Source organism: Aquarana catesbeiana, linkage group LG03 (genome assembly GCF_042186555.1).
Source record: "Aquarana catesbeiana isolate 2022-GZ linkage group LG03, ASM4218655v1, whole genome shotgun sequence".
In the NCBI taxonomy this organism is placed as follows: Eukaryota; Metazoa; Chordata; class Amphibia; order Anura; family Ranidae; genus Aquarana; species Aquarana catesbeiana.
Window position 1 is genome coordinate 389752612 of NC_133326.1, and position 12286 is coordinate 389764897.

The following is a 12286-nucleotide window of genomic DNA, read 5'->3' on the forward strand; positions in this document are numbered from 1 at the left end:
GATTCAATTCAGGGCTAAAGTTTTTTACTTTGTTTACTTTTTTTACTCCCTTTACCTCTTTTCTCTACCTTTATACTTTTTGATATTTTTTGCTTTTCTTTAGCCAGATAAATACTGATTCAATTCAGGGCTAAAGTTCTGTATATCTTATACTTCCTTGCACAGAGAATGATTCCTGTGCAAGGATTAAAAATAAATATAACATTATTGTTTCCTTTGTTACATTGACTTTTATTCAAGGCAAAGACATGCCCGTTTCTGCTATTGCTTCTGTACTCAACATTGAGTTGCCTTGGCTGTTTTCCTCCTTCACATAACTGTCATCCATTTGATTTCTGCACACTTGTGATGCTGGGACCCGTTCTGTCAATTCCCCGGGGTTGCGACGCGCCCAGCCCGGGACCCATCACCCTCCTGTCATTGACATGGGCGGGCCCTGGCCTCGGCGCATCGGCGTCATGCTTCCTACACCCCGTCTGCGGCGTCCTTGCCGCCGCATACGGGATGTTTAGTGTTTTTCCTCCTCCGGGCTAAGCGCTGCACGGGAGGGCAGGTGGCCGCATTGATTGGCCTCCCCTCCCCTTGCTGCGTCATTACGCCCGCGCGTGACGTTGGCGTGAGCGCGCCGCATATCTGCGGCTATATCAGGCTCCATTTGGCCGGACGCCCTACTACTCCGCCATGCATGACAGACGTCTGGCTCGGCTGGGCACTTATCACCCAGGTATTTCCTCACCCACTGTCACTCTGCCTCACCTACCTCAGCAACGATGTCCCTTAGTACACGCTTTCTATCCCTCCCATCACTCTCATACCTGTTGTGTCTTAGTTCCCTTTCACACATCCATGACTATGCTACGCCGCTTCCACCCATCTCATTCTCACCAACACTGATCTATCAGTTCACACACCTTTCTCATTTTCACTATTTTTTCCCAGCTCATCCACACTCCTTGTCCTCGCCGGACGTCCCTGCCTGCCGGTTTTTGTGGGTGCCTGTGTCACTTCGGCCACCGGCCGACGATGTTGGGGTGTGCTCTCTGCCTCAACCCCGGGGGAGACTCTATGGACCCAGACCAACACCACATTGCAACACATAAATTATCATCAACCAATCATTGTATAAACTTGTGAGTACATAGAAAACTACATTTTCAGTAGATCTCTTCTACAAACATTTATTCACACATTAATAGACATTCTTTTGTGTTTGATATAGTTTAATCGCATCGGACTCCTGACGATTGGTTTAAAGCCAAGAAACGCGTTGAGTTTAGATCTATTGATGCATTCACTGACTGTATATTGTATATGTGTTTCTGTAACTGTACAATCAATTCATGAACCCTGCTTGTTTGAGTTTAGATCTATTGATGCATTCACTGATTGTATAATGTATATGTGTTCATGAACCCTGCTTATCTCTTTATCGCTGGCAACATGTTTTACTATGGCCCCTAATGCGTTCTCCTCTTTTTGACTGTGTCCAAATACCTATGTCAATAAACTTTTATACCATGATTATCTTTTATCATTATCTGTGGAGATTATGTATACATCTATACATGTAGATTATATATCCCTTTTAGCCCAATACACTCACCCACATGCCTCATACAAAGTCCCGCTTCTGTCCCCCCATCTCTTTGCTTCAGATTTGTATCCAGCATATTTTATATAGGCTTTGGGTTTATTATATAATGCTTTGATCCATGTTAAAAAGTGGGGTCCAAAACCCCATTTTTGTAATGAATATTGCATATATTGCCAGGATACTGTGTCAAATGCCCTCTTAATATCGAGAGATAGAAAACATAAAGGGATTTTCCGTTTTTTAGCAATATGTGCCAATAACACTGCCCTGCGTATATTATCGCCTACCTGTCTATTTGGCATGAAGCCTACTTGATCTCTATGTATTAATTTTCCTATAATGCTATTGAGGCGTTTTGCTATTATTTTTGCTAATAATTTAATATCGAGGTTTAACAGAGAGATAGGCCGATAATTCACACAGGAAGTATCATCAGAAAGGGGTTTTGGGATCATACAAACAATTGCCATTAGTGTTTCTTGCCGAAAAGAATGTCCATCTAGAAGTTTGTTAAAAGTTTCAGTGAGAATGGGAGAGAGTATTTCTGAGAATGTTTTATAGTATAAAGCCGAGTAGCCGTCTGGGCCTGGTCTTTTGTTAAGTTTTAGGTCTTTTATGGCATTAGCAACTTCATCTATAGTTATAGGCTCATCCAAACTGCTTTTTTGATTCTGAGATAACTCAGGTAAGGTTATTTTTGAGAAGAAGGATTCAGCCTCTGTAGGATTAAATTCATTGTTTGTCTTGTATAAAGTTGCGAGATGTGAGTGAAATTTATGGACTATTTTAACTGGATTACAAGTGTAAACATTTTTTGATAATTTCAAAGGTATTGGTTTGAAAGATTTGTTAGTTGAATTTAATGCCCGAGCCAAATATGTACCTGGTTTGTTTGTATTCATGTAGAAATTGTGTTTGGAGCGTTTGAGGGATTTATCAACTGACTCAGTGAGAAATAGATCGTATTCCAATCTAGATTTTTCCAGATGAGATTTTGTACTCTGAGATGGATTATCTTGAAATGATATGTAGGCTGCATTAAAATTGAGTTCTAGTTTTTTTGCTAGATTTTTGCGTTCCCGTTTAAATAGTGCCATTTGTCTTTGTATTGTACCACGCAAGACAGGCTTATGAGCTTCCCACAGTGTTAATGGGGAGATGTCTGTTGTATTATTAATTGATATGTATTCCTTTAAAGCTTGTTCAATGGCCATCTGATTGGCTAGGTTGACTGCAAAACAAAGCAGCAACTGTAATGCCCCGTACACACGGTCGGACTTTGTTCGGACATTCCGACAACAAAATCATAGGATTTTTTCCGACGGATGTTGGCTCAAACTTGTCTTGCATACACACGGTCACACAAAGTTGTTGGAAAATCCGATCGTTCTAAACGCGGTGACATAAAACACGTACGACGGGACTATAAACGGGGCAGTGGCCAATAGCTTTCATCTCTTTATTTATTCTGAGCATGCGTGGCACTTTGTCCGTCGGATTTGTGTACACACGATCGGAATTTCCGACAACGGATTTTGTTGTCGGAAAATTTTATCTCCTGCTCTCAAACTTTGTGTGTCGGAAAATCCAATGGAAAATGTCTGATGGAGCCCACACACGGTCGGACCGAAGCCTCGGCAACATGTTGTCCAAGAACAGGAGTTTGTAACCTCCCAGTCTCTGGGAACGCGTTGCACAGACCTTTCTGCAAGGCCCCCCGAAGATGTTTCATCCTCTGCTTCCTCTGCAACGGCAAGATAAGTCAGAAAATAGGGGATGGCGCTGTGTAAAAGACAGAGAGTGTAGATGTGAGTGTTTTAAAGTGACAGGTGCTTTAGTGCGTGGTACAATCCTACATAAAGAGAAAAAATAATAAAATGTAAAATAAAAAATATTATAAAAGATGTGAATTGACCAAAAATCTAGGAAAAAATTCTAGGATTTTGTTGTCGGAATGTCCGAACAAAGTCCGACCGTGTGTACGCCCTATTACAGTGTTGTGGCACCAGCACCACCACCACCACCACCAAAGGCCCAATTTTTCTGCCCCTGTTCAACAGGTGCATGTAATTACAATTCTTGATCTAATATTTCACAGCAGGACCCGTTCCAGCGCCCACCAAGATTAACTGTGAGGACTTACAGTGTTGTGGCACCAGCACCACCACCATCACTAAAGGCCCATTTTTTCTGCCCCTGTTCAACAGCGGCATGTAATTACAATTCTTGATCTAATATTTCACAGCAGGGCCCTGTGAGGGCTTACAGTGTTGTGGCAACACCAACACCTAAGGCCCCAATTTCTGCAGAGTATATAGGGCAGGCCCGTACTTTCAAACATCTGACTTACAAACGACTCCTACTTACAAATGGAGGGAGATAACACGAAGTGAGAGGAAATCTACCCCTAGGAAGGGAAATTCTCTCCTGTAAGAGTTAATATGGGAAAAGCTTTCTCCTCCACTGATGCTTTATCACCAATCTTTGTTTCCCTAAAAACCCCAAATTTTCAAAATCCAATTGTCATTGGGACAGGAAGTGAGGTGAAATCTTCTGAAGAGGAGCACAGACAGCAAAACAAATGTCACAGGGGTGATAACCCTTCCCTATGTTTTCCAAAAAGCTTAAAAATAGATTTTTTGGCTGTAGCTACACTTTAAAAATGTACCAGTTCAAAATTACAAACAGATTCTACTTAACAACAAACCTACAGTCCCTGTCTTGTTTGTACCGCCTGTATACTGCTGTTCAGAGTATATAGGGCCTGGGGGCCCCACGCCTTTCCTTTTTTTAATTTGGGTGCAGGGTTCCCCTTAATATCCATACAAGACCCAAAGGGTCTGGTAATGAACTGGGGGGGTACCTATGCCGTTTGTCTCACTGATTTTCATCCATATTGTCGGGACCTGACATTACATTAAAGCCGCAAGCAGTTTTAAATTACTTTAATTATTTTATTATTTTAATAATTTTATTCCTTTAAAAATTTCATTTTGTGCAGGGACTGTTCTAAGCACGGAAAACACGCGCCACTTTACAGGCATACTATAGACACCCCCCAGGTACGATATTTAAAGGAATATCTCACTTTTTTTCACTTTAAGCATCATTAAAATCACTGCTCCATAAAAAATGGATGTTTGCATTGATACATGTTCCCTGGGGAAGGACCCGGGTCCCCAAACCCTTTTTAGGACAATACCATGCAAATTAGCCTTTAAAATTAGCACTTTTGATTTTGAACGTTCAAGTCCAATAGACTTCAATGGGGTTCTAACGTTCGTGCAAAGTTTTGGTCTGTTTGCAGGTTCTTGTGCGAACCGAACCGGGGAGTGTTCGGCTTATCCCTAACCCTGGACATGGGGAAAGGATCAGGAACAAGCCATGATTGAGCTTAAAAGAAAACTCACCCAAGCTCCATGTTTGATCTATTCAGAGGGGGGTAAACCCTTTTATCTGGAAACTGGTATTACAAAAGTATCTAGTATCAGTGCGGTACTATGTCAAAAACAAGGCAATTTAAACAAAGTCATTGCTTATGCAAGTAAGTCCTTGTCACCAGTAGAGGTAAAATTTAATGATTGTGAAAAGGCGTTATTAGCCACAGTCTGGGCCCTTCAAAACTTTAGAAGTTACATTCAGGGTGAGAAAATCATCATTGAAACAGCACATCAACCTCTACAAATTTACAAAGTGACAAAATAAGAGATTGTAGTTTGTCAAACAGCAGAATAACTGCTTGGACATTATCTCTACAAGGATGGCCATTGGAAGTCCCATATAAACAAAATTAAAAGTGTCCAGTAGCTCAAGGACTTGCCGAACTTCATGATTGTGTGGCTCCTTCTCCTAAAGAAGAGCTGTTAGATGATTTCTTAGAGGAACAAATCTCTTCCCCTTACAAAGCGTATGATGAGGATTACTGTCCTCTACTCCCTTTTGTATATGTTGATGGTTGTGCTTATCACACCATCGTAGGGGATGAGAGAGAACTAGTGGCAGGTATTGGAATCACTTGGACAGGTGAATTCCAAAATGTATCAGTAGGATACAGTATTGGTGCCAAAAGTAGCCAGGTGGCAGAATTAGTAGCTGTATACAAGACTGTTCAAATTGCTATAGAGTATAATATTACCAAATTTATTATAGTCACAGATTCCAATTATGTACGCAACAGTTTTGTCGAGTATCTGCCTACTTAGAAGAGAAATAATATGCTATGGTCTAATAACAAACCTGTTAAACATGCCAAATTGTTGTGCATCATAGATGAATTAGTCAGTAATAATGGATTAATCATTTATTGGAAGAAAACAAAAGATCATTCTAAAACCCAGAACATGGACAAGGAAGGTGATGATCTAGCTGATCAACTTGCCAAACAAGGTTCCATAAATGGAGAAAATGTAAACATAGATCATTTACTAGGAATGATACACATTGAAGCTGTCACTAGACACCAAGCAATTTTGCTCAGAACCAAGTAAAAGAAAAGAAGTTTCTTCCATCAAGGAGAGATCCGTACAATATCATTGACAAGATCTCACCTGTGGTTTACAAAATAAGAATTGTCAAAAATTATGGTTTTGTGGAAAAATGGGTTCATGTCTATCAATTACGTGCTTGTCATCCTAGGTCCCAACTAAGAATGCTGGAAGGTAATGTAAAAGAGATTTGATAAGTATCTCAAGAGAATGTAAACATAATCATTTGACATTATGATAATTCTCTCTCAACTTACAGATCTTCATATTTTTAAGCTTCTACACATTAGTGTTGAACCTGCAAATTATAACTGAGAAAAATGTAAATATCAATTGATAAGAATATATATTCATACCATTTGTTTTCTTAAATAGAAAAAGATTGACAGTCCAAACCAGATCATTGATTGGTAAAGACAATGATGACTACCAAAGACGCAGGGATCATATGGATGGTGTTAATCCTTGATGACCAGCTCCGGACGGAACCTATCATCAAACCGGATCCTTCATCAGGAGTTATGATGCAAGATGCTCCAGGATTCTTATTGACAGAAAAAAAAGATTTTGTCTCAGAAGATCTTTGTGAGTTTGGATCCAAGGATATCCAGCAAGAAGAATTATAATATATCCCATTTTAAACTTGTGGAAATGCAAGAGTGGTATATTGCACATGTAAACAGAGCTCAGAAGAGAGTGCAAGACATCTTAGAACATGTGAACAGTATTTTAACCTCAAAAATGAAATAGTGAAAACATAGTGGCGCTAAAAATACAATATTAAAGTGAAAAATACATATATATTAATAAATATGCATTCATAAATATTAACCACCCTGTGACAAGTTTTGAAAACAAGACGATGGATTACTTATGAAAAAACTGCCCATAAACAAATTCTTCCAATATTAATAACTTTGTATAGTGTCTTCTTATTTCTTCCACCACACCAGTATGTGCAAGTGATTCCACTCCCTTCAGAAAACACACTCACCAACTTCAAATGCCCTACACTCTCGTGCTTGGCTTAAACGCTTTAAACCACACAAAAAGGGTTAAGTGAGCTCCAATATCCAGCCGTGAACATCAATCAGGATCTTTCCACATGTAAATAATAAAGTGCTCCAAATAGTGTGATAACGTAAAAACCAGTTTAATTAAAACACTCATAAATCTTCAATCATTACACTCACATCAAATAAGTTCATAGTAAGCAAAATAAAATCACAGCAGCTCTTCAAACAGATATCAGCAGCAGTGTATAGTGGTCACGGCAGACCCGAGGTATGCAGACAAAAATTCACTCTCGCCCGCCCCTCAGGCTCGGATCAGATCTCCACCTCCTAGTTCAGTGTGCAGCGTCAAATGTTAAAAGTCATTGCCGTACAGCCGCGCTCCAACATGTTTCGTCATATCGACTTAATCATGGGATTGGCTGTATGGCACGGCAATCACACCTCTTATACCCTATCATTGAATCACTGGCAGAAGTAACTCAATGGCACATGCGCTCACCTCATGTCCCATGCTCACAATGCCCCGATCTTTGAATGGGTCCACAGCAATTGATAGTACATTATTATACAAATCTACCACAAGTATGTCAAGATTACTCTAATATCGTTAATGTTGCCAGTATTTCAATAGGATTTCTCCAGAGCCTCTCCCATCCTCTGGAACTCGCTACCTCCACCTGTACGGCTATCCCCTACTCTTGCTACCTTCAGGCGATTCCTGAAGACTTATCTCTTCAGGAAAGCCTATAACGTCTCTAACTAATCTTTTACCTCTTCCATCAGCTCATTCCCCACAGGTACAACCTTTTGTACCACCTGTCCCACCCTATTAGATTGTAAGCTCTTCTGAGCAGGGCCCTCTTAATCCTCTTGTATCTTATTGTATTATAACTGCATTGACTCCCTTTTATATTGTAAAGCGCTGCGTAAACTGTTGGCGCTATATAAATCCTGTATTATAATAATAATAATAATAATTTAAAGCTCAAACCCGCATCATATTTTTTAAATATTCATGCCGATTCCTATGTGGTCACCTGCACATTATCAGAGACCACAGTAGGGAAATCCATCATGATACATTAGATCAAAAAGGATTTAATAGAGTGTATAGCATGGTTAAAAATAAAAAATACATAAAAAGTTAAAAACACCAAAATCTAAAAAAAAGATGAATATTAGATGAATGGCTGATATTAAGCATATTAGATTAACTACCATGATTATAGAGACCCAATAACATAAACACGAGATTTAAAATGGGATGACAGATTATACCCATAAACATCCACTGGTAGGTTGTTATAGTAAGTCACCCCATCTTCCTCATTTATATCCATAATACACTACTAGGTCCACATCTCAAACAATAAGTCATAAGATGTTAAGAACTATATTACATAAAATCAGATGTGCAAAATCTCTTTAAAAAAAGATCTACATGCTCACTACTAGTTCCACATCTCAAACAACAAGTCGTAAGATGTTAAGAACTATATTACATAACATCAGATGTGCAAAATCTCTTTAGAAAAAGATCTACATGTCACATATAGGAGTTAACCATTTAATTAACTGACCCCTCCATTTTTTGGGGTTAAAAATTATTGATGAAGCAGTTGAGGTCTACCTTAATGTTTAAGCCTCTGGGAGAAAGACATTTTAACAGGAAGATCCATTGAGTTTCTCTCTGGGATAAATCCCATACCCTATTCAAGCCCCTCCAAGCAGGGAACACGCAGTCTATCCCGCAGAACTGTAGTAAAGTAGGGTCTTGGTCATGTTTCTCTTTAAAGTGTAGGGAGACACTATGATATTTGAAGCCTTTTCTTATATTTGCTAAATGCTTTGCGATCCGTACCTTCAAGAGTCTTTTTGTTCTCCCCACGTAGAATAAACCACAGGGGCACCATAATAGGTATACGACATGTGAGGAATTTCTCATTTCTCTCAAATATTTCCTGATCATTGTTCATGATCCTGGTCATACCTCTATTGCTTACTCTAATGCCCTGTACACACGGTCGGATTTTCCGATGGAAAATGTCCGATCGGAGCGTGTTGTCGGAAATTCCGACCGTGTGTGGGCTCCATCGAACATTTTCCATTGGAATTTCCGACACACAAAGTTTGAGAGCAGGCTATAAAATTTTCAGACAACAAAATCCGATTGCGTTAATTCCGACCATGTGTGGACAATTCCGACGCACAAAGTGCCACGCATGCTCAGAATAAATTGTGAGACGGAACTGCTAGGTCTGGTAAAATTAGCATTGGATATAGCACTTTCGTCACGCTGCAATGTTTTAAATTGTTTAATGCAGCGCACTCTCTGCTTCTTTATAATGCTAGAAGAATGAAGTTGTTTTTCTGCTCATATTCACACAGACTTCTCACAAACTTCTCTCTTAATTATTTATCGTGATTTCATCAATATAATATTTTTATTTGTCACATCTACTAAAAAAATAATATTTTTGTGATGTTTTTAGCTTTTTTTTTTTTTTTAAATCCTGATCTTGTGTTTTATTCTTATTTTTTTTAGTTTTGTTTACTCCAGAATAGTTTTGGGTGTGTTTTGTGTGTCAAGTTACCACAACACCATTATTATCTAGTATTATTTCATCTCAAGGAGGTTGCTTGGTGTTGGTGTCTCTTGTTAATTTCACATTGTATTTTTGAAATGTACCTGCCTACTCCCAAACAAACTGTGCTTTTTGAAGGAAAACACACATAGGCGAGTATAATAAATCAAACCAAAAATTTATTAGGGGTCCTAACCAAAGAAAGAGGGAGGCAACGCTGGAGAAACAGCAGAAATTGGTGAAGCCTTTGGCCCCCAGGGCACACATCAACTATTTTACTGCAAAATTGGTGGCCTGAGGAGTTCATATATAAGGGAGTTCAATCTGGTCCAGAAATCCAAGAGAATCATGAACAGCAGCAGATGACATGTATGTCCCCAGGCTGTGGTCATACAAGAGCCTGCATCTTTTGTCAGACCAGACTGAACCCAGGCTATCACTCTCTGGACTTCCTTCCATGCTTCCTTCCACGCTGTGTCTGTGGTGGTGGAGTTGTGGCTAGAGGAGGAGGAGGAGGATGCAACTCACTCAGGTGGTTATTGGGTATGATTTCCCCCCTCAACCCCTTATTTAATGTTTGAAAAATGATTTCCTGACACATGAGGCATTGGCCCTCCTGCATGCCCTGCAGTTTTGTGGCAGCCATGCAGGCAAAGGCCTCTTCATGAGTGGGGAAGGCTCTGAGGGATGCAGAAGCCTCCTGAATCAGCCTGAGTGCTGAATCCTGCACGTTATTCCCCTTCCTGGGTCTTTTGTTTGGAAGGCGGAGGGGAGGAACCTACGATTCTGTCAGGCTCCTACTGGGCCCAGCCTTCTCCTGGCTGCCACTTAGCTCCGCCTCCTCCTGGCTGCCACTAACCCCCGCCTCCTCCTGGCTGCCACATTCCACAACCTCCTCCTGTGTGCCACATTCCACAGCCTCCTCCTGGCTGAGGTCTTCCTGTGTATGAAAAAGGGACATAGTTTTAGTTTTTTCTTCATCGATCACACACAATTTTCACTTCATGACTGTTGCAAATTGAATGTTAACAAATATAACAGACTATCATTCTGAGCCCAGCATTTTTCATTCTTGTCCCAATAATTTTTGCTCACTGCTGTCTATTGATATGTAAAACACTTTATTAAATCAGCAATTAGTGATAAATACCGTAATAACATCTAGGAAACATCATTTATTTATTGACCAGAAATCTGTCGAACAATGCTATACCTGGCTCCAGCTGGGCTCCTCCACTTCTTCCTGGCTGCAAGTCCCAGGTTGGACATCGGAAGCCTCAGCTGGGGTGGAAGATAGGGTGGAAGGAAGAGTGGAAGGAAGGGTTGAGAGGGATTCCCTGACTTCAGTCTGGTCTGACAGAAAACAAAGTCTCTCATAGTACCACAGCCTGGGGACATAAACGTCATCTGCTGCAGCTCCGGATCTCTGGGAATCCTGGACCTTCTTGCGTTCCCTAAGATAAGTGCTCCTCAGGCCACCAATTTTGGCTTTTAAATAGGGGATGGTTGCCATGGGGACCACTGACTTCACCAACTCCAGCAGTTTCTCCAGCGCTGCCTGCCTCTTTTGTTTATTATTATATTGCGGGTGTTTGACCTGCCACAGACAGGGCAGCTCCCTGTATTTGTCTATGAGCAGGGGGAGGAAGTTGTGGTCATTGAAGCCATCCATTTTATCTGCAATACACAAGACAAACCCTAATGTCAGGATAAACTCTCCTAATCTTGTCCCAATATAGGCCTCAATTCCTAAGCAGTATAGGCCCACGTTTAAATGTTACCTTCGTTATCACGATCGGCGCTTCTGAAACTGCTTCCTCCGCTCACAGATTGTACTTACTATGCACGCGTGTTACGCTTTATATACACTCCGCATGCGTGAAACTTCGCCCGCCCCTGACGTTCTTTCTAGTCTATTCCCCGCCCCTTCTCGTTCGGCACAGTGGGGGAAGAGCACATGGTGGAGACAGAGCAGGTGCGTGCTAATACAGCAATGAGTAGGAGGAGGAAAGCCCAGAGCCAGAAACATCTGGATCCCGGAGGAGACGATTTAAGGCATTGAATATGTCCTTTGGGGAGATGTTGGAGATGGTCGACATACTGAAGAGGGCCGACTATGACGGGAAGTATGGACCTTACCCCAACCTCAATGTCAGAAAGGCCAAGGTCATGGCGAAAGTTGTCAAGAGTCTGCACCGGAATTTTGGGGTACGGCGATCCAAGGATCAACTGAGGATGCGGTGGTCGGACCACAAATTAAAGGAGCACGAGCAGTACAGAAGGATCAGGAGAGTCCTGCAAAAAAGTAAGTAGTTCTCCTATGTTCCTATTCTTTATTTTTATTACGTTCATGCTGCTCCATGTGCTTTTCTTTACTGTTGTACAGTTTAAAATGGCAACTTTCATGTTCATGGTCACATTATTAGTTCATAGGAAACATTGTTCGTTCAACCTAGAAAACACCATGTTTTGGCCAGATGCATTTCAATACATTTTTGCTAGACTACTTATCTTAAAAAAAAATTGTTGTCTAGATGGGTTTGTAACTAGAATGAAATGCAAACTAGATTCTGTGTAATGAGAGGACACTCAGCAGTTGTTTACAAA